Below are 18,389 nucleotides of genomic sequence, written 5' to 3' on the forward strand. Positions count from 1 at the left end.
GTTTAAAAGGGCGATGCCACAGGCGAAGTGAAAACGTGGGGTCCAAAAAACCAACAACACCAAATAAATAAATTCCATGAGCAACAGGGCAGTCGTTTTTGCCGTATTTTTATATAGAGTCATCAAAGATAGCAATCGTAATTCGGAACGTGCAGCTAAAAAAAAATGTCACGAGGTGGCCCGATCAAACCATTAAAGGGATGATTCGGATGGGCAAATATAGCGGAATTCAATTCCCTGGATTCTTAGAAGGCTTTGTATTTGAACCTAATAAATACTTATTACACCTATCTATCTATCTATCTATCTATCTATCTATCTATCTATCTATCTATCTATCTACCTACCATCTACCTACCTACCATCTACCTACCTACCTACCTACCTATCTACCTACCTATCATCTATCTATCTATCTATCTATCTATCTATCTATCTATCTATCTATCTATCTATCTATCTATCTACCATCTACCTACCTACCTACCTATTATCTATCTATCCATCCATCCACCCACCCACCCACCCACCTACCTACCTAGTCAGTCAAAAATATGTACAAGATAGCAGGTATTGGTACAAACATAAGTAAAGTAGGTACAGGTAAATTAGGACAATGGGACATTAGGACAGGGACGGTAGGCACGCTGGTGCGCTTATGCCCGCCCCTATTCTGCTTGACTCAGCCTTCCATTCTTCCGAGGTGGGTAAAATGGGGACCCAGATTGTTGGGGGCAACAGGCTGATTCTGTAAACAGCTTAGAGAGGGCTGAAAAAACACTATGAAGCGGTATATGAAGCCGCCTCGGGTCTTCGGAGAGGGGCGGCATACAAATTATATAATTAATTAAATTAAGGATGGCAAAATTAATTAATTAATTAATTATATGTAATAATATATAAGTCTAAGTGCTATTACTATGGTGACGTAGTGCTTCAAAAGAACGCGCATCATTCTGCTTTATTAAACTACGGTTTTAATGGGCTGATTGAGACCATTTGAGAATTGCGATTTATTTATTTTAGCACCCAAGCGGCTGGTCTAACCCGCAAAGGCTTAGTATTAGGGAGCTTCCCGGGGCAAGGAACGCCGATTTATTTTGACAGGCTTCCCTCAGCAAGGAGCAAGTGGCGAGCGAGTTCCTCGGTGGGCGTTGACCCTTTTAAAGAGCTCGCGACCATTTTGGCGCCATTTCGAGTTTAGGAGGCGGGAACCGCGGTGGAGGACGGTAGGGCGCCGGGATCGAGTTGCTTCTCCCGCTGCAAGCGAAAGCAAAGACCTAAAAAAGCAGAAATGGCGAGCCTGGTAAGTTGGGTATATCTGTGCATCGGCAGCGATTATTGGAGAGAAAGCCCTAACGGGGCTACTCCCTCCGGAATAACATTTAATAATAATAAGGGGCGTGCATAAATGCACCAGAGTGCCTTCCGTCCCCTGTCCTAATGTTTCTCTTTTACTGGTATCATCATGTACATAAATATTATTATATCTTTGTATACCACCAATACGTATTTGATAAAACAAACAAAGAAATAAAAATAAATAAAATATGCCCCATTGGATTTTGTACCTCCTGTTCAGCGGCCATTTGAGTGTTAAGGACTTCTTTGCAGCTTAATTTCTGATGAGCTCTGCAATCATTTCCTAAAAGCTAATATTTTTGGGGGTAAGGCTCAGAATGTGTTCAGGGTTGATTTGGGCTGGAATTTGATGACAGAATTATGACATCTGAAATTCTGAATTATATTTATTGGAGTGGGGGGACTATCTGTGGAGCTTCTCATTCATCCAGATTATAGTTGTTTCAAATACAGTGGAACCCCGACATAAGAGCTGCTCGACTTAAGAGCTACTCGAGATAAGAGCTGGGAGAGGAGAGACATTTTTTTATTTTTATTTATTTATTACTTGGATTTGTATGCCGCCCCTCTCCGCGATACGAGCCGAGAAGAGCCGGGCTGGCTTACTTTCCTTCCTTTCCGCGCTGATGCAGAGCCACTCGAACAAAGCGTCGCGCCCCTCTGATGCTTTTGGCGGCTTCCGAAGCGACGCTGGACTCTTTTGCTGCCAAAAGCGTCAGGGGGGCGTGACGCTTTGTTCGAGTGGCTCTGCATCAGCGCGGGAAGGAAGGAAAGTAAGCCAGCCCGGCTCTTCTCGGCTCGTATCCCGGCACTTGGTGAGTGGAGAGGCGGTCGCCTCCCCTGCCGCCCCACTCTGGGGGTCCTTGGCTTCTGCTGGGGGTGGGGGGATCCGAACGCTGTTTTGAATTTCACATTCCGAGTGGCCCAAACGCCAAAGGCGAACTTCCGCACCTCAGGAGTTAGCTCACAAACGGCGCGGCTGTTTTAAAACATCGCTGCCGGCCTGGGGGGGGAGAGGGAAAGGGGGGAGAGGGGGGAGAGAAAGAGAGAGGGAGAGAGAGAAAGAGAGAGGGAAAGGGGGGGAGAGGGGGGAGAGAAAGAGAGAGGGATAGAAAGAGAGAGAGAGAGAGAGATGCTCAGTGAGCCTTTCTTTGAAGTTGCCTTTCTTTCTTTCTTTCTTTCTCTCTCTTTCTTTTGCTCTCTTGCTCTCTTGCTCTTTCATTCTTTTTTCTTTCTCTTTCTTTCTTTCTTTCTTTCTCTTTCTTGCTTTCTTTCTTTCTCTTTCTTTCTTTCTCTTGCTTTCTCTCCTTCCTTCCCTCCTTCCATTTCTTTCATTCTCCCTCTCTATTTTTATTTCTCTTTCATTTTCTTTCTTTCTCTCTTGCTTGCTTTCTTTCTTGCTCTTTTTCTTTCTCTCTTTTACCTTCCCTTCCTCTATTTCTTGCTTTCCTTTTCCTTCCTCCCTTCTTTCCTCCCTCTACAGGATTGGGTGGCAGTGAAGTTACTCTCCCCTTTCATAAGTTTCCTTGCTTCCTTCCTCTGTTCCTGTCCCTTCACCCTTTCTTCCTTTCTTTCTTTCTTCCTTCCTTCCTTTCTTTCTTTCCTTCCTTCCTTTCCTCCCTCCATTTCTTGCTTTCCTTTTCCTTCCTCCCCTCTTTCCTCCCTCTACAGGATTGGGTGGCAGTGAAGTTGAATAAATAACTACAGTTTAATGAATAAAAATAAAAGTTTGCCATGTTGATTGTTTTGGGTAAAAAAGAGGAAGGGAAGGAAAGCTCTCAGCTTATCATCTTATTAATAAGTAAAGTTACATTTATTCTTGCAATGTCTTTTTGCATAATTTAGACTAACTTTGTGAGTTTTTTGAGGGCTGGAACCAATTAAAATTATTTACATTAATTCCTATGGGGAAAAGTCGTTCGAGATAAGAGCTGCTCGACTTAAGAGCGCAGGTCCGGAACGAATTAAACTTGTATCTCGAGGTACCACTGTATGGGTATTTTTTTTTTCAAAAGGCAACTGGACTCTTCCTCCCCCTCTTCAAAAGGAGACTGTGGGTGAGGTAATCTGCTGCATCCATATTTTAGAGTATTTGGAAGTACAGTGTTCCCTCAATTTCTGCGGGGGATGCGTTCTGAGACCACCCGTGAAAGTCGAATTTCCGCGAAGTAGAGATGCGGAAATAAATACACTATTTTTGGCTATGAACAGTATCAAAAGCCTTCCCTTAAGACTTTAAGCCCCTAAATTGCAATTTCCCATTCCCTTAGCAGTCATTTAGATTATTACTCACCATGTTTATTTATTAAAGTTTATTTAAAAAAATATTTACTAAAGGCAGACGAAAGTTTGATGATGACATATGACGTCATCGGGCAGGAAAAAAGGTGGTATAGGGGAAAAAACCGCAAAGTCTTTTTTTAATTAATATATTTGGAAAACCGTGGTATAAACTTTTCTCGAAGTTCGAGGGAACACTGTACTCTAAATCAGGGGTCTTCAACCTTGGCTACTTTAAGACTTGTGGACTTCAACTCCCAGAATCTGGGAGTTGAAGTCCACAAGTCTTAAAGTGGCCAAGGTTGGAGACCCCTGCTTTAAATCATCTTGGCAGTGTCACAAAAGGTACTGGACTGCAGGTTAGCCAAGCAGCTCTTAAATCTGCTGGCATATGCTATGCATCCAGTTCAAGTTGTTGAGAAACTGGATAGCGTAAACCACTATGGGTAGCTCTAGGCAAGCCTGACATTTGCAAATTCAGCCACGTAATTCTCTGGGGTTAAATCCGATAGATTTGGGCCGTTAAGGGAACGTGGAAATGGCACATTCAAGGCATCTGTGATGATGTTCGGCCATCGTGTTTGAAGAGAACCTTGACATCTATCAGGTTGTGGGCTGTCCACGATGTGTCCCCAAGTGGCTGGTAAAGGCCTATACAGATGAGGACAAGCTGGTTTTTGCCGTGCTCTCTATGAGGTTCTGTGTTTCCCATAGAAACACACTTCAGTGAGGCTATTAAAACTGGGCTGGACTGATAGAGTGAGATGTTAACCCTCTACAATTTTGGAAGCCTTCCCTTCTTACTTCCAAGTAGTAGTAAATTTAAATCATCCTCCATTCCCCTCTTATAAAAGGCAGAAAAGTTGATGTTCAGCTGTATTCAGTCACAAAAATAAAATATTAAGATGGTAAGGGAAGAGGGAAGCTGAATAGATTCAATGAAATTAATGAACACAGGTAAGATACCATCACGTTGACAAAGAGATAATCTCAACAATGATGATGATGGAAGTTGACACTACCGTTGGAAGAAATGTCCATATCAGTTCAATTCCAAGTGGGGAGAAAGACACTGGAAACATGAATACTTCTTGGAAGGATAGTTTAATGGTGAACAGGACCACATGGGTTTGAAGTCTTGGGTAGCTGACCACATGGAGAAAAGATAGATACACACACACACATAAACATACTTTCTTACATCGTGCCTTTGAGCTTCCTGCTCCTGTGCAAGAAATGTATCCTATTGGCTGTCAGACTCGGAAGTGGGATCTTAGCTAACTTTGTAAACTGTCTGTGTCCCAGGCTTGGTTGAATCTTGCTGGGTGATGCAATGAAGGGCAATTTTGCTATCGTGACTGAATGACTTTGCCCTGAAGTCCTCCTTTGCCATACTGTATGCCGACTCCCAATTACAGTGATATCTCATCTTACAAACTTTTTGAGATACAAACCCGGCGTTTAACATTTTTTTGCCTCTTCTTCCAAACTATTTTCACCTTACAAACCCAAGCCGCCGCCACTGGGATGCCCTGCCTCCAGACTTGTGTTGTCAGTGAAGCGCCCGTTTTTGCGCTACTGGGATTCCCCTGAGGCTCCCCTTAATGGGAAACATCACCTCTGGACTTCCGTGTTTTTGCGAGGCTGCAGGGAAATCCCAGCAGCGCAAAAACGGGCACTTCACTGGCAACGGAAGTCCGGTGGTAGGGTTTCCCAGCGAGGGGAGCCTCAGTGAAATCACAGCATCACAAAAACACGGAAGTCCGGAGGTGGGGTTTCTAGGACTTCCATGTTTTTGCACTGCTGCAATTTCGCTGAGGCTCCCCTCGCTGGGAAACCCCACCTCCAGACTTCCGTTGCCAAAGAAGCACCCGGTTTTGCGCTGCTGGGATTCCCCTGCAGCATCACAAAAACAGGGAAGTCCTGACGTGGGGTTTCCCATGGAAGGGAGCCTCATGGGAATCCCAGCAGCGCAAAAACGGGCACTTTGGCTAGGGAAAAGGGTGAGTTTTGGGCTTGCACGCATTAATCGCTTTTCCATTGAATCCTATGGGAAACATTGTTTCGTCTTACAACTTTTCACCTTACAAACCTCGTCCTGGAACCAATTAAGTTCATAAGACGAGGTATCAAAGGAAGGTACCTTTTGTTCTGGCAAATGATGGAATATATCATATTGAATTGTTTAGCAGTCATATTTATAGTTTTGCATCTTTTTGAATAGACTACAAGGAAATACAACAATATTTAAAAGCGGGTGTGTGAGATGCAACTCCCTCCCTTTCACACCTTGAAAACATGCATGTGCCACATATTCACATGTACTTCAAGCTTTCTTAGGAAGTACAATCTAGCCCAAAAAATCTAGATCCACAGAACTCTTTCTTTTTGTTAAAAAATAGAGACTAATACAGCTATCTTGTTAGAATGCCAGCAGAAGATTGCACTACAGGATGCTCTGCTTGCTTGATTCTTTACGCAGCATGAATCCAGAAAAAATTGGCAGAAGCACAATTTGTGTTGGCCAATCAGCTTTGTAATGTTTATCCAATTTTTCATCATCAAAAGAGGTTAGGTCAGATTAATAGATTCATGGTTTCTTAGTACATTTTTTGACCTGAATTGTTAATGATAATCTGTGAGAGAAACCAAACTGTTGATAGTTTAAAAGTCCTTGAAATTAGGCTACTTGAGATTACTAGTAGATAAACTGGAATCAATTTATTTTTAAGATATGAAAATGATTTAGTATTTTAAAATATTCAGCATCATAAGTATATTGTAGAATAGAGTTAAGGGTATTATTAGTATTAGAAATTATGGAAATTTAGTGAAACAAGTTGCTCGGATGTTACCCATAAAATATATATGAATGGATATACAGTACTCTAGAGTGAAATAAGAGGGAGGAAAGGGGGATAGAGGTGAGGAGAGGTTGAGAAAGGAGGAGAAAGAAGGAAAAAGAGGGAAGAAGGGAGAGAAGGAGAAAAGGTAAAAGGGAAGGAGAGGGAAGTGATATGATATGATATGACTGAACCCATCCCATTGGGTTTACAACCCCTAGTGATCACAGAAAAGGAAGTGAAAGATCTATTTCTCAGACAGAAGCCTGGAAAAGCACCAGGCCCAGACAAGATAACTCCTTCTTGCTTAAAAGTCTGTGCTGACCAATTGGCCCCCATCTTCACCCAAATCTTCAACAAATCACTAGAGTTGTGCTATGTTCCTTCCTGCTTCAAACGCTCGACTATCATCCCAGTGGCGAAGAAGACCTCCATCAAGGAACTGAATGACTACAGACCAGTTGCTCTAACATCTGTAGTTATGAAAACCTTTGAAAGGCTAGTGATGTTTCACTTGAAAACCATCACGGATCCACTGTTAGACCCCCTGCAATTTGCATACCAAGCAAATAGATCAACAGATGATGCTGTTAATATGGCTCTACACTACATCCTTCAACATCTTGAATCTCCAATGACCTACGCTAGGGTCCTCTTTGTGGACTTCAGTTCAGCATTCAACACCATCGTATCGGACATTCTCTTAACCAAACTAAATCAGCTAGCGGTACCTGAACACACTTGTAAGTGGATCACAAGCTTCCTAACAGACAGGAAGCAGCAGGTGAAGTTAGGAAAAATCACATCAGATACATGTACAATTAGCACAGGTGCCCCCCAAGGCTGTGTACTCTCACCACTTCTCTCTATACACTAATGACTGCATCTCAAACGATCCATTTGTTAAACTACTGAAGTTTGCAGATGATACAACAGTGATCAGACTCATTCGAGACAATGATGAATCCGCATACAGACGGGAAGTTGAACAACTATCCTTGTGGTGTGACCAGAACAATCTAGAACTGAACACACTCAAAACCGTAGAAATGGTGGTAGACTTTAAGAGAAACCCTTCCACCCTTCCACCTCTCACAATACTAGACAACACAGTATCAACAGTAGAGACCTTCAAATTTCTAGGTTCTATCATATCTCAAGACCTAAAATGGTCACCTAACATCAAAAACATCATCAAAAAAGCACAACAAAGAATGTTCTTTCTGCGCCAGCTCAGGAAGCTCAAACTGCCCAAGGAGCTGCTGATACAGTTATACAGAGGAATCACTGAGTCTGTCATCTGCACCTCTATAACTGTCTGGTTTGGTGCTGCAACCCAACAGGACCGACACAGACTTCAGAGGATAATCAGAACTGCAAAAAAAACAATTGCTGCCAACCTGTCTTCCATTGAGGACCTGTATACTGCACGAGTCAAAAACAGGGCGGGGAAAATATTTACTGACCCCTCACATCCTGGACACAAATTGTTTCAACTCCTACCCTCAAAACATCACTACAGAGCACTGCACATCAAGACAACTAGACACAAGAACAGTTTTTCCCCCGAACGCCATCACTACTAAACAAATAATTCCCTCAACACTGTCAGACTTTCTACTAAATCTGCACTTCTATTCTAGTTTTTCTCATCATTCCTTTCACCCATTTCCTCCCATGTTGACTGTATGACTGTAACTTGTTGCTTATATCCTAAGATTTTTATTAATATTGCTTCTTCATTGCTTATTTGACCCCTATGACAATCATTAAGTGTTGTACCACATGATTCTTGACAAATGTATATTTTATTTTATGTATGCTGAGAGCATATGCACCAAGACAAATTCCTTGTGTGTCCAATCACACTTGGCCAATAAAAATTCTATTCTATTCTATTCTATATGCATGAAATAGACAAGCAATTTGACAATGATATATGTAAGATTATTTTTGTTTCATAATATATAAATGAATGTTAATACTTGATAAGATGTTATGGTATATGTATTGATGTTTATATGTGGAGTGTGAAAAAAAGAATATTGTAGAACATAATGATATAAAAATGGCTAAGTGATGCTTATGTACATGTAATTATAAGTCAATTAACCTGTCACTTGGTTTTTAGACAATCAACATTTGAAAAGACTGCTGAATCATAATTGATAGAACAGGAGTATTTGACTATATGATCCGGCTATTACCTCACATCTAAACATTCTATATATTATAATACCCCACATTTAAAAATGGTATTGAGTTTCTACCCTGGATTTGAAATAGGAAGAGGCCCCAATCTCTTTGTGGTAAGAAAAATATTTTTGATTCTCACCATATCCACGTCAGAATAAAGGTATTAGTATCCAAGAGACCTTGCTGACAAAGTCCATATGATATGTTTGGCAGTGATTGAAATCATGCAGTCATAAAGTTAACTATTTGACTTAGGGAGGTGTGTGGACATATTCATTTGTAGCTTATTTTGAGGATTCTGTATGAGGAGAATTAGCTAAACTAATTATTTAGAATATCTTCATATGATTCATTTTACTTTCTAGATACCATTGCAATTTACAGGATATTAAAAGTTCTGTGTTGAAACCATGTGGTACCTATGCCAAAATATTACTTGTGAATAAAACATTTAAACATTCAAAGGATCTAAAAGCATGTTGTTTGTTTATTAATTTATTAATTCACATACAAAAATAGGTTTCTTGTTTCGTGTGTAAATGTGTGTGCATTTGTATGCCTTATAAATAAAGAAACATTTTGAATTAAATCCCTTATTTTAGAACCACATAAAACAAAAATTGCTGGTGATGATGGGAAATATACATGAAAGGTCCTCAGATCCATTCAGAAGCAATGGATAAAATTTTATTTCGCACTGAATCCCAAAACAACAAAATAGTTAGGCTGTTGGTTTGAGCTCTGAGTTGGGCAATTTGGTTGCAAACATTTCGTCACCATTCGAGGAGACATCGTCAGTGAGTAGATCAAAATTGTAAACTATTTTGAAATAACAAAATAGTTACTACAATTCATTTATGTCATTTGACTATTAGTCACTTGTGTAATGTATTTGCCTAGATATAGCTGCTGTCTTGTAATTGGTTGTTCTGGGTGGCGGGAGGAATACTGGTTAGTCATTGGTTAAGTAATATTTGTGCCGGGTATAAATACCCTGTCAGCTGTCAAAGCCCTGTTCTTGTTATGTGTTATTTCCGACTAATAAAGACTGTTGATGTTCGCTCCGCTCCGGTCTCGACTTATTAGTGGCGACGAGGATTGTGTCAACTCGAATTTTGCTTAGTTTTTCCTTTTCCAGCATGTCTACGCAACTGACATTCGCACCGTTCGACCCACGGGTGGAAACTTGGGACTCCTACGTCGCAAGGTTCGAATGTTTCCTCATCTCTAACGGGTTTACCGAAATTTCGGGGGACAGAAAAAGGGCGTACTTCCTGAGTTTTTGCGGTGCCGAAATGTTCGAGACCGCCAGGGCTATCTTTGCTCCGACTCTAATTCACGACGTGCCTTGGGAGCAATTTCTATCCACCCTCCAGGATCATTATGCCCCTGCCCCATCCCGCTGTGCTCGGCGCTATGTTTTCTTTCATCGTAATCAACAAGAGGGCGAGTCGGTCAACGATTACGTAGCTGCTCTCAGGAGAGCTGCCCTGTACTGTGAATTTGCCGACTTGGAAGATTATCTGCTGGATCGTTTGGTGTTTGGGGTAAAGGACGGGCGCTTGAAGCGCCGCCTTCTAGCTATCCAGGGGCTATCGTTTAAAGTTGCTCTCGCGGAGGCGAGAGCTTTCGAGATGTCCAGCCAATCCCTGGCCGCTATGGACGTTTCTGTCAACGCTACTTCGCTAGCCCCAGTCAAGCAGCTTTCGAAATTACCTCAGGATGTGGACAATGCCGTAGCGTCTGAGGAGGAGGTTTGTCGCCTGGCTGTCTCCAGGCCGCGGGAGGCCCCGCCTGCCACCCGACCCCGCCCTCCTCCTCCTTCTCCATGCAGAGGCTGTGGCGGCGATCACTTCCGGGCTGTTTGTCCCTTTAAGGACGTGACGTGCCGCCGCTGTGGGGGTCGGGGACATATCGCCCGGGTTTGTAATTTCCGCCGCCCTTATTCTACTCCTACTGCAGGCTACAAAGATCCGGTGGCTGGTGGTTCCCGTGATCCGCCAAGGGATTCAACGTACCGGCGGTCTCAGTGTAACGCCATTTATTCTTCAGTTTTTTCTTCTAGCTGCCGCCTCCGCTCTCAATCCACCGTCAGGATCGCCGCTACGGGCCCGGCAACTGAGAAAATCTGCATCTCTGTCAATCTAGGGAAAAAGCCTTGCTCGATGCTGATTGACACAGGGTCTGCCCATTCCTTGGTACCATGGTCAACGATCAAGAGTTGTTTTCCACATGTGACTAAGAGGTCTCTTTCTGCTTGTCCTCTGAATCTTCGGGACTATCAGGGGTCCCTGATTCCAGTTATGGGTCAGGGCCGTTTTCTGGTCCAATTCAAGAAATTTTCAGGACATTTACCTCTTATTGTTGTTGATGGGCCCTTCGCGAATTTATTGGGCCTTAATTGGTTCGAATCCCTAGGTCTTTCCGTTTCAGGGGTTAATTTAGTGTCTGGGGGGAAAGCTTTTTCTGAACTGGAGTCACAATTCCCAGATGTGTTTGATAGCAATCTGGGGTGCTATAAGGGTTCCCCTATCTCGTTTGGATTAGACCCCCTGGTTCCGCCGGTAAGGATTAAACCACGCAGGGTACCTTTAGCCTTGCGTCCCAAAGTTGATGCGGAATTGGATCACCTTGTGGCTCAAGGTGTTTTGGAACCTATTGATCAATCCACGTGGGAGACCCCGATTGTAGTAGCTGTTAAGGCGGGAGGTGGAATAAGAATTTGTGGTGATTATAAGTGTACTATTAATAGGGCCCTTGCACACCATTCATACCCTGTTCCGGTGGTGCAACATCTATTACACTCGTTGGGGGAGGGTAAGGTATTTGCGAAACTTGACCTATCCCAGGCGTATCAACAACTGCCCGTGGACTCTCAGGCGGCCGACGCACAGGCTATTTCAACTCACAGAGGGGTGTTTAGGTGCAAACGTTTACAGTTTGGAGTGTCCACGGCCCCTGGAATTTTCCAAGCGCTTATGGAGCGATTATTGTATGGGATTCCTGGCACCGTTCCATACTTCGATGATGTTTTGGTCTCCGCCCAGTCTGAGGCGGATCTTCTGGATAGGGTCAAACTAGTGCTGTCCAAATTTAAGGAAGCGGGTCTGAAACTCAAAGCCCATAAATGCGTTTTCGGAGTGTCACAGGTGGAATTTTTAGGGTTTACCATTGACAAGCAAGGAATCCACCCCACCCCTGAAAAGACCAAGGCCATTTGGGAGGCCCCCACTCCGACTTCTAAGGCTGAGCTTCAAGCCTTCCTGGGGTTATTGAATTTCTACGCTGTTTTCATCCCCCATAAAGCTACATTAGCCGAGCCCCTACATAGGCTTCTTGATAGGAATAGGAAGTGGGCTTGGGGGCCCAAAGAGGCAGCTGCTTTTGGGGCCGTTAAAGAGGTTCTCACATCTAACGCTGTTCTGGCACAGTATTCCCCATACTTACCTTTGATTTTAACCTGTGATGCATCCCCGTATGGGGTGGGCGCTGTACTGAGCCACAAACTTCCGAATGGTAATGAAGTTCCACTGGCCTTCTTTTCAAGGACACTGGCCAAGGCCGAAAGGAATTTTGGCCATATTGATAGGGAGGCTCTGGCTATCATAGCCGGGGTTAAACGATTTCATGATTACTTGTATGGCCGTTTTTTTGATATTGTAACAGATCACCAGCCCCTACTGGGCCTGTTGTCTGGTGATCGCCAGAGCCCTCTTATTTTGTCGCCAAGGATGTCCAGGTGGATAGTCTTTTTGGCCAATTACTCTTACCACCTACGCTACCGGCCGGGCAGAAATATTGCTCATGCGGATGCACTGAGCCGTTGTCCCTCGCCTCGGGAACTCCTGGACCCAGCTCCAGCGTCCGCTGTATTAGCCATTACGGACCAGTTCTTAGCACTATCTGCATCCGTTGTAGCTGAGGAGACCAAACGGGATCTGTGTTTGTCCACTGTCTTACAATGGGTTTTAAGAGGGTGGCCCAGGGTCTCCCCTTCTGAAGATTATAGTCCATTTTTTCGCTGCAAGGACGAGCTGTCAGTCATACAAGGTTGTCTTCTAAGGGGTTGTCGAGTTTGTATTCCCCCACATCTACGAGAAAAGGTTCTCTCTCTCCTGCATAAAGGGCATCCAGGGGTGGTGAGAATGAAAGCTTTAGCAAGGGGGTATGTGTGGTGGCCAGGCCTCGATAAAGACGTGGAGCATAAGGTATCCCAATGTTGGCCCTGCCAAGAGCAGAGACCGTCACCACCGCAGGGGGTCCCGTTAGCCTGGGAACCGCCAGCAGGCCCTTGGACCAGAGTACATGTGGACTTGGCAGGACCCTTTATGGGTCAAATGTTTCTTGTAACAGTTGATGCATTCTCAAAATGGTTAGAAGTTAACATGTTACACTCAACCACCTCTATGTCGGTTATTCAGGTACTAAATTCCCTTTTTGCAACCCACGGTTACCCGGATTTGATAGTATCCGACAATGGGCCGCAATTTACGTCCTCTCAATTTGAGGAATTCTTAGCGGGTGCGGGTATCCGGCACGGCCTTATAGCCCCCTGGCATCCCGCGTCTAACGGGCAGGCGGAACGTATGGTCCGAACCACCAAGGATGCGCTAAAGAAAATGTCCAGGGGCACTTGGCAGGAAAAGCTTGCAGATTTTCTGTTCTCTCAGCATTCTACTCCGACAACTCCGACAAGCAAGTCCCCGGCCGAGCTTCTTATGGGTCGGAAACTGCGAATTACGTTGGATAGGCTAAACCCGAATTATGCTCATAGTCCTACTTGGCCGGACCCTGACCGCTCTTTTAGTGTTGATGCACCTGTATTTGCCCGATCGTATGATGGAGGCCCTCCCTGGGTGACAGCAAAGGTCACTGGTATTAAAGGTCCAAAGTCTTATGTAGTGGAGCTTAGTGATGGGAGAACATGGCACCGCCATGTAGATCAACTTAGACGTCGCAGTTGCCCCGATCCTCCTAGTAGCCAGGAGGAGAACGCAAGTCTTAGGGGGCAAAACATTGCTCTTCCTCTGCTTCCCCGGGAAGTGCCCCCCCCCAGTGGGTTGGATCCTGGGGAAACTAGTTTTTCTAGCCTCAACGACCGGGAAATTATCCCCGACAATCAACATCAGGCGGGAGGTGAACCCCCTCTGCGGAGATCCGAACGAGAGAGGCGTCCTCCAGTTTATTTAAGGGATTATGTACTTTCCCAAGTAAGGGGGAAGGAGTGTAATGTATTTGCCTAGATATAGCTGCTGTCTTGTAATTGGTTGTTCTGGGTGGCGGGAGGAATACTGGTTAGTCATTGGTTAAGTAATATTTGTGCCGGGTATAAATACCCTGTCAGCTGTCAAAGCCCTGTTCTTGTTATGTGTTATTTCCGACTAATAAAGACTGTTGATGTTCGCTCCGCTCCGGTCTCGACTTATTAACTTGTATAACCACATAATTGATGCAAAAGACATAAAAATATGAAATGTAATTTTTAAAATGATGTAAATTATGTAAAATATAAATCAGATTTAGTGAATACTCCTCCCTGAAATGATCCTTTAAATCAAAGTTTTGCTACAGAAAGTGAAGAACTGTGTAAGTCTGGGATCGACAAACCCAGGCGCCTGGTCGCCAGTGGCGCCTAGAAAATGTTGTCTGGCGCCTAGAAAATGTTGCCTGCTGTACTGTATGTATACAGTATATTTTTCCCGCCTTGTGTTTACGCCCAGAAATGGTACATCTTGGCTTCTGTAGCTCCGCCCATCAACCTCGGAGCGAGCTGCTTTCCCAGCGTCCCCTGCGCTTGCGTGCGTCTCTCCCTCCCCCCCTTGCCTCCATTCCGCCTCCTACTCGAACCCCTTCACTCCCCCCCACCGCACACAGACGCAGGGCCGCCGATAGATGGGTACTACTGGGACCGCTGTACCGGGCCCCGGGCAAATTGGGGCCCGCAGTCAGCGGCTCCTTGCACATGCCCAGTCTGTACCCTCCCTCTTGCCGGCTGCCTGCCCTTACCAGCAGCAGAGAGAGAAAGAGAGAGGTAGAGAAGGGCTTACAAGGGGGGTGGCGAAAGGAGGGTAATTATAATTTTATTTTATTATTAAGCGGGAAAGCGCCAAACCGAGACAAACGCGCGCCAGCCCTCGCCACGTGCGCGCCGTGGTGAGGTGACTGAGGAGATTTCCGCCCTCTGGGGGGGAAAGGCGCGGGCCCGACATGAGGAAACTCGAGGGAATTTTTTTTTAAATGACTTTAATCATAGACGGTGGATGAGCCCGGAGGGATGTGGTGGCTCGCCGGGATGTGCTTGTGGGTCGGCGGGGCTCTGGCATGGACGCCCGGGCAGCCGCGCAACCTCTACCGCCCCTTCAACTTGAGCTCCCTAGCGGCGCTCTCGGCTCCGTTCAAGACGGGCGCCGCCGGGACGTCGTTGGCGGAGTCTCCCGCTGCAGCGGCGGGCAACCGAGTGGAGAAACTCGGGCGTGCTTTCAAGCGGCAGGTGAGGCAGTTGCAAGAGAAGAGCGACCGCTTGGAGCTGGTCTTCCTGGTGGACGAGTCGTCGAGTGTGGGCCAGGCAAACTTCCTCAGCGAGCTGCTTCGTCAAGAAGCTGCTCTCCGACTTCCCGGTGGTGGCCACGGCGCTGGGGCCATGCGGGACCGCTTATCCAGGCGAGCGTGGACCAGCAAGCCGCCTTCCGCTCTCTCTCTTTCTCTCTCTGTTGCTGGCGTGGTGTATGAGAGAGAAAGAGAGAGAGCGGAGGGCGACGAAGAGCTCGCTGAACACTTCGCCCCTCCGCCCGCCCACCCGCCCACGAAGATGGGCTGCCAGTGGACTTCAGCAAACTTTTGACGTTGGGTTGCGCCAACCTTCTTCGCGCCCCTCTGCGAAGGAGGCGGACCTGCTTTGCTTGTCATCCGGCTTCACCTTGGCCTCCACCCATTTGTCTAGCTCGCTTCCAGCGCGTTTCTCTCGCTCCCTCTTTGGGGCGAGGCGTTTCCATCTTTTCCTCAAAACTCCCCCCCTTCCCCATCTTCACACACACACACATGGCCCCACACCGCCTCCACCACCCGGTAACGCGCCCGATCTCTACCTCTCTCTTTCTCTCTCTGCTGCTGGTGTGGTGCATGAGAGAGAAAGAGAGAGAGAGAAAAAATAAGGGAGAGAGAAAGAGAGAGAAAGGAAGAGGAGAGATAGAAAGGGGGAGAGAGAAAGAGGGAGAGATAGAGAAGGAGAGAGAGAAAGAGAGGGGCAGAGAGAAAGAAAGAGGGACAGAGAGAAAGAAAGAAAGAGAAGAACAGAGAGAAAGAAAGAGAGGGACAGAGAAAGGGAGAGAGAGAAAGAAAGAAAGGTAGAGAGAAAGAGGGAGAGATAGAAAGAGAGTGAGTGAGAGAAAGAGAAGAGAGAGAGAGAAAGAGAGAGGGGGGAACCCGAACCGCTCCTTCCCTTCGGGCCAGTAATCTCAACCACACCGGACTACGGTGTGGTTGAGATTACTGCATTGGCTCATCATTTTCGTAAACAGCTATCTCCACCTGAAAGTGATGACCAATGCATTCACTCACTCCTCAATGAGTGGTATGAGTTTAAGGTCCTTGGAAAAGGAAAGAAACTGTGTGAGCTTCTGGATTTGGCACTCTCCAACACCGAGAGATTTCCAGTTCTGGGAAACCTGTTGTCGATTGTAGCGGTGCTCCCTGTCTCAACCTCATGTTGTGAAAGAGGATTTAGTTTGATGAACATGGTCAAAAATAAATTCAGATCAAGGATGCAAGAAGAAAGTTTAAGTGACTTGTTTATGATCACCATGAATGGGCCATCTGTGAAGGCGTTTGATCCTGCCAAGGCTGTGGACCACTGGTACTTCAGCTCTAAAATCACAAGGCATGTTCATGGCCACAAAACGCAAAGTGAAAAACACTAGAATGTTGCCTAAAATCTAAAATATCAAAATATAATATTTATTATCTTTAAAAGTAAAATGTTGTTTATAACGTTTGTAATGTTTTTTTTGTTAAATTAAAAACCAAGTTTGCTTAAAAAAATTTCTGGCTCCTAAATTTTTTGGCTGGCTCCTAGATTCTGAACAACTTTGTCGACCCCTGGTGTAAGTGACCAATGTCCAGGCTTTGTGAGTTTCTTGCACCTGGTCAAATTTGGATCAATAAAACATTTTTTCTATCACTTTGTAAATTCCGTTGAGCTTTTCAAAGATCTGATGTCAATCTGGACATGTTGTAAGGATGGCTTCTTTCTTGACCCATTTTTTTTTTAAAAAAATTCTCTGGCATTGTTAGTGCAGAGCATTGTGGTGTTCGATTGAGAATGAGGTTTGTTGTGTAACAGTCCTACGTCTTCTGATAGGCTCTCACCTATCTCATTCATTTCCAAAGGGCCTCTTTTCCTCAGACGCATGAATGGAAGTGGGTTTCAACCTCCTGCGCATCCCATGAATTGTTGTCCTTCCTGAACACTTGGGGGCTCACAGGAGAGTCATGGATCAATGCAACCACATTGTTGTGATTGAGGCCAATTACTGCTGAAAAGCATTTTCGTCATGGTTTTTGCTTTCTGTACCTGGCGGCAAAGGAAAAATAAGGGTTAAGATGTTTTTAAGCATTTACACAATGCCTTTTTAAAAGCATTTTAGCTTTTCTTAATTGTTCTCCTATTAGTTATCTCTTTCTTCTAAGTTGCAGGTATTACTTTGAATTGATGTTGTTTGCTTGTTGCTTCTAACCTTTTGTGTATTGTATTTGTATTTATTAGATTTGTATGCCGCCCCTCTCCGAAGACTTGGGGTGGCTAACAACAATATAAAAAGACAATGTAAACAAATCTAACATTAAAAACAATCTAAAAACCCCCAATTTAAAGAACCACTCATACAAGCATACCATATATAAATTCTATAAGCCTAGGGGGAAGGGAAATTTCAATTCCCCCATGCCTGATGACAGAGGTGGGTTTTAAGGAGCTTGCGAAAGGCAAGGAGGGTGGGGGCAACTCTGATATCTGGGGGGAGCTGGTTCCAGAGGGTCGGGGCCGCCACAGAGAAGGCTCTTCTCCTGGGTCCCGCCAAACTACATTGCTTAGTCGACGGGACCCGGAGAAGGCCAACTCTATGGGACCTAACCAGTTGCTGGGATTTGTGCGGCAGAAGGCGGTCCCGGAGATATTCTGGTCCGATGCCATGAAGGGCTTTATAGGTCATAACCAACACTTTGAATTGCAACCAATGCAGACTGCGGAGTGTTGGTGTAACATGGGAATACCTTGGGACGCCCATGATTGCTCTCGCAGCTGCATTCTGCACGCTCTGAACTTTCCGAACACTTTTCAAAGGTAGCCCCATGTAGAGAGTATTACAGTAGTCGAACCTGGAGGTGATGAGGGTATGAGTGACTGTGAGCAGTGGTTGAATCACTATACTAATACAGGTTTTGGGTGATCTTAAAAACAATATTATAAAGCAAGGCAATCCTTTTTTTTCATAGTGAGCGAGGACTAACCAAGAAAACGTCATTATGAGCTAGTGTTTTGGGTGGTTCACAGGGTGGCGTGTGTGCACGCACTATCGCAAACGCGTGAGTGCCTACACCCATAATTCAGTGGCTGGGGAGGGCAAAAATGCCCCCCATTGCCCCTGCAGAAGCCCTCTGGAGGCTGGAAACGGCCCATTTCCTGACTTCCGGAAAACCCAGTAGGCCTTTTTT

General features: G+C 45.1%; 1 protein-coding gene across 1 annotated transcript in view; it reads left to right on the top strand.

The window, feature by feature from the left end:
• The first annotated feature begins 925 nt into the window (after positions 1-925).
• TIMELESS (timeless circadian regulator) overlaps positions 926-18,389 on the top strand; it is a 77,563-nt gene continuing 60,099 nt past the window's right edge. The window contains exon 1 of the mRNA XM_070740558.1: positions 926-1,306. The gene's annotated coding sequence lies outside the window, so the exon portion shown is untranslated. The remainder of the gene's footprint in view (positions 1,307-18,389) is intronic.

Source organism: Erythrolamprus reginae, chromosome 2, assembly GCF_031021105.1.
Source record: "Erythrolamprus reginae isolate rEryReg1 chromosome 2, rEryReg1.hap1, whole genome shotgun sequence".
Lineage (NCBI taxonomy): Eukaryota > Metazoa > Chordata > Lepidosauria > Squamata > Dipsadidae > Erythrolamprus > Erythrolamprus reginae.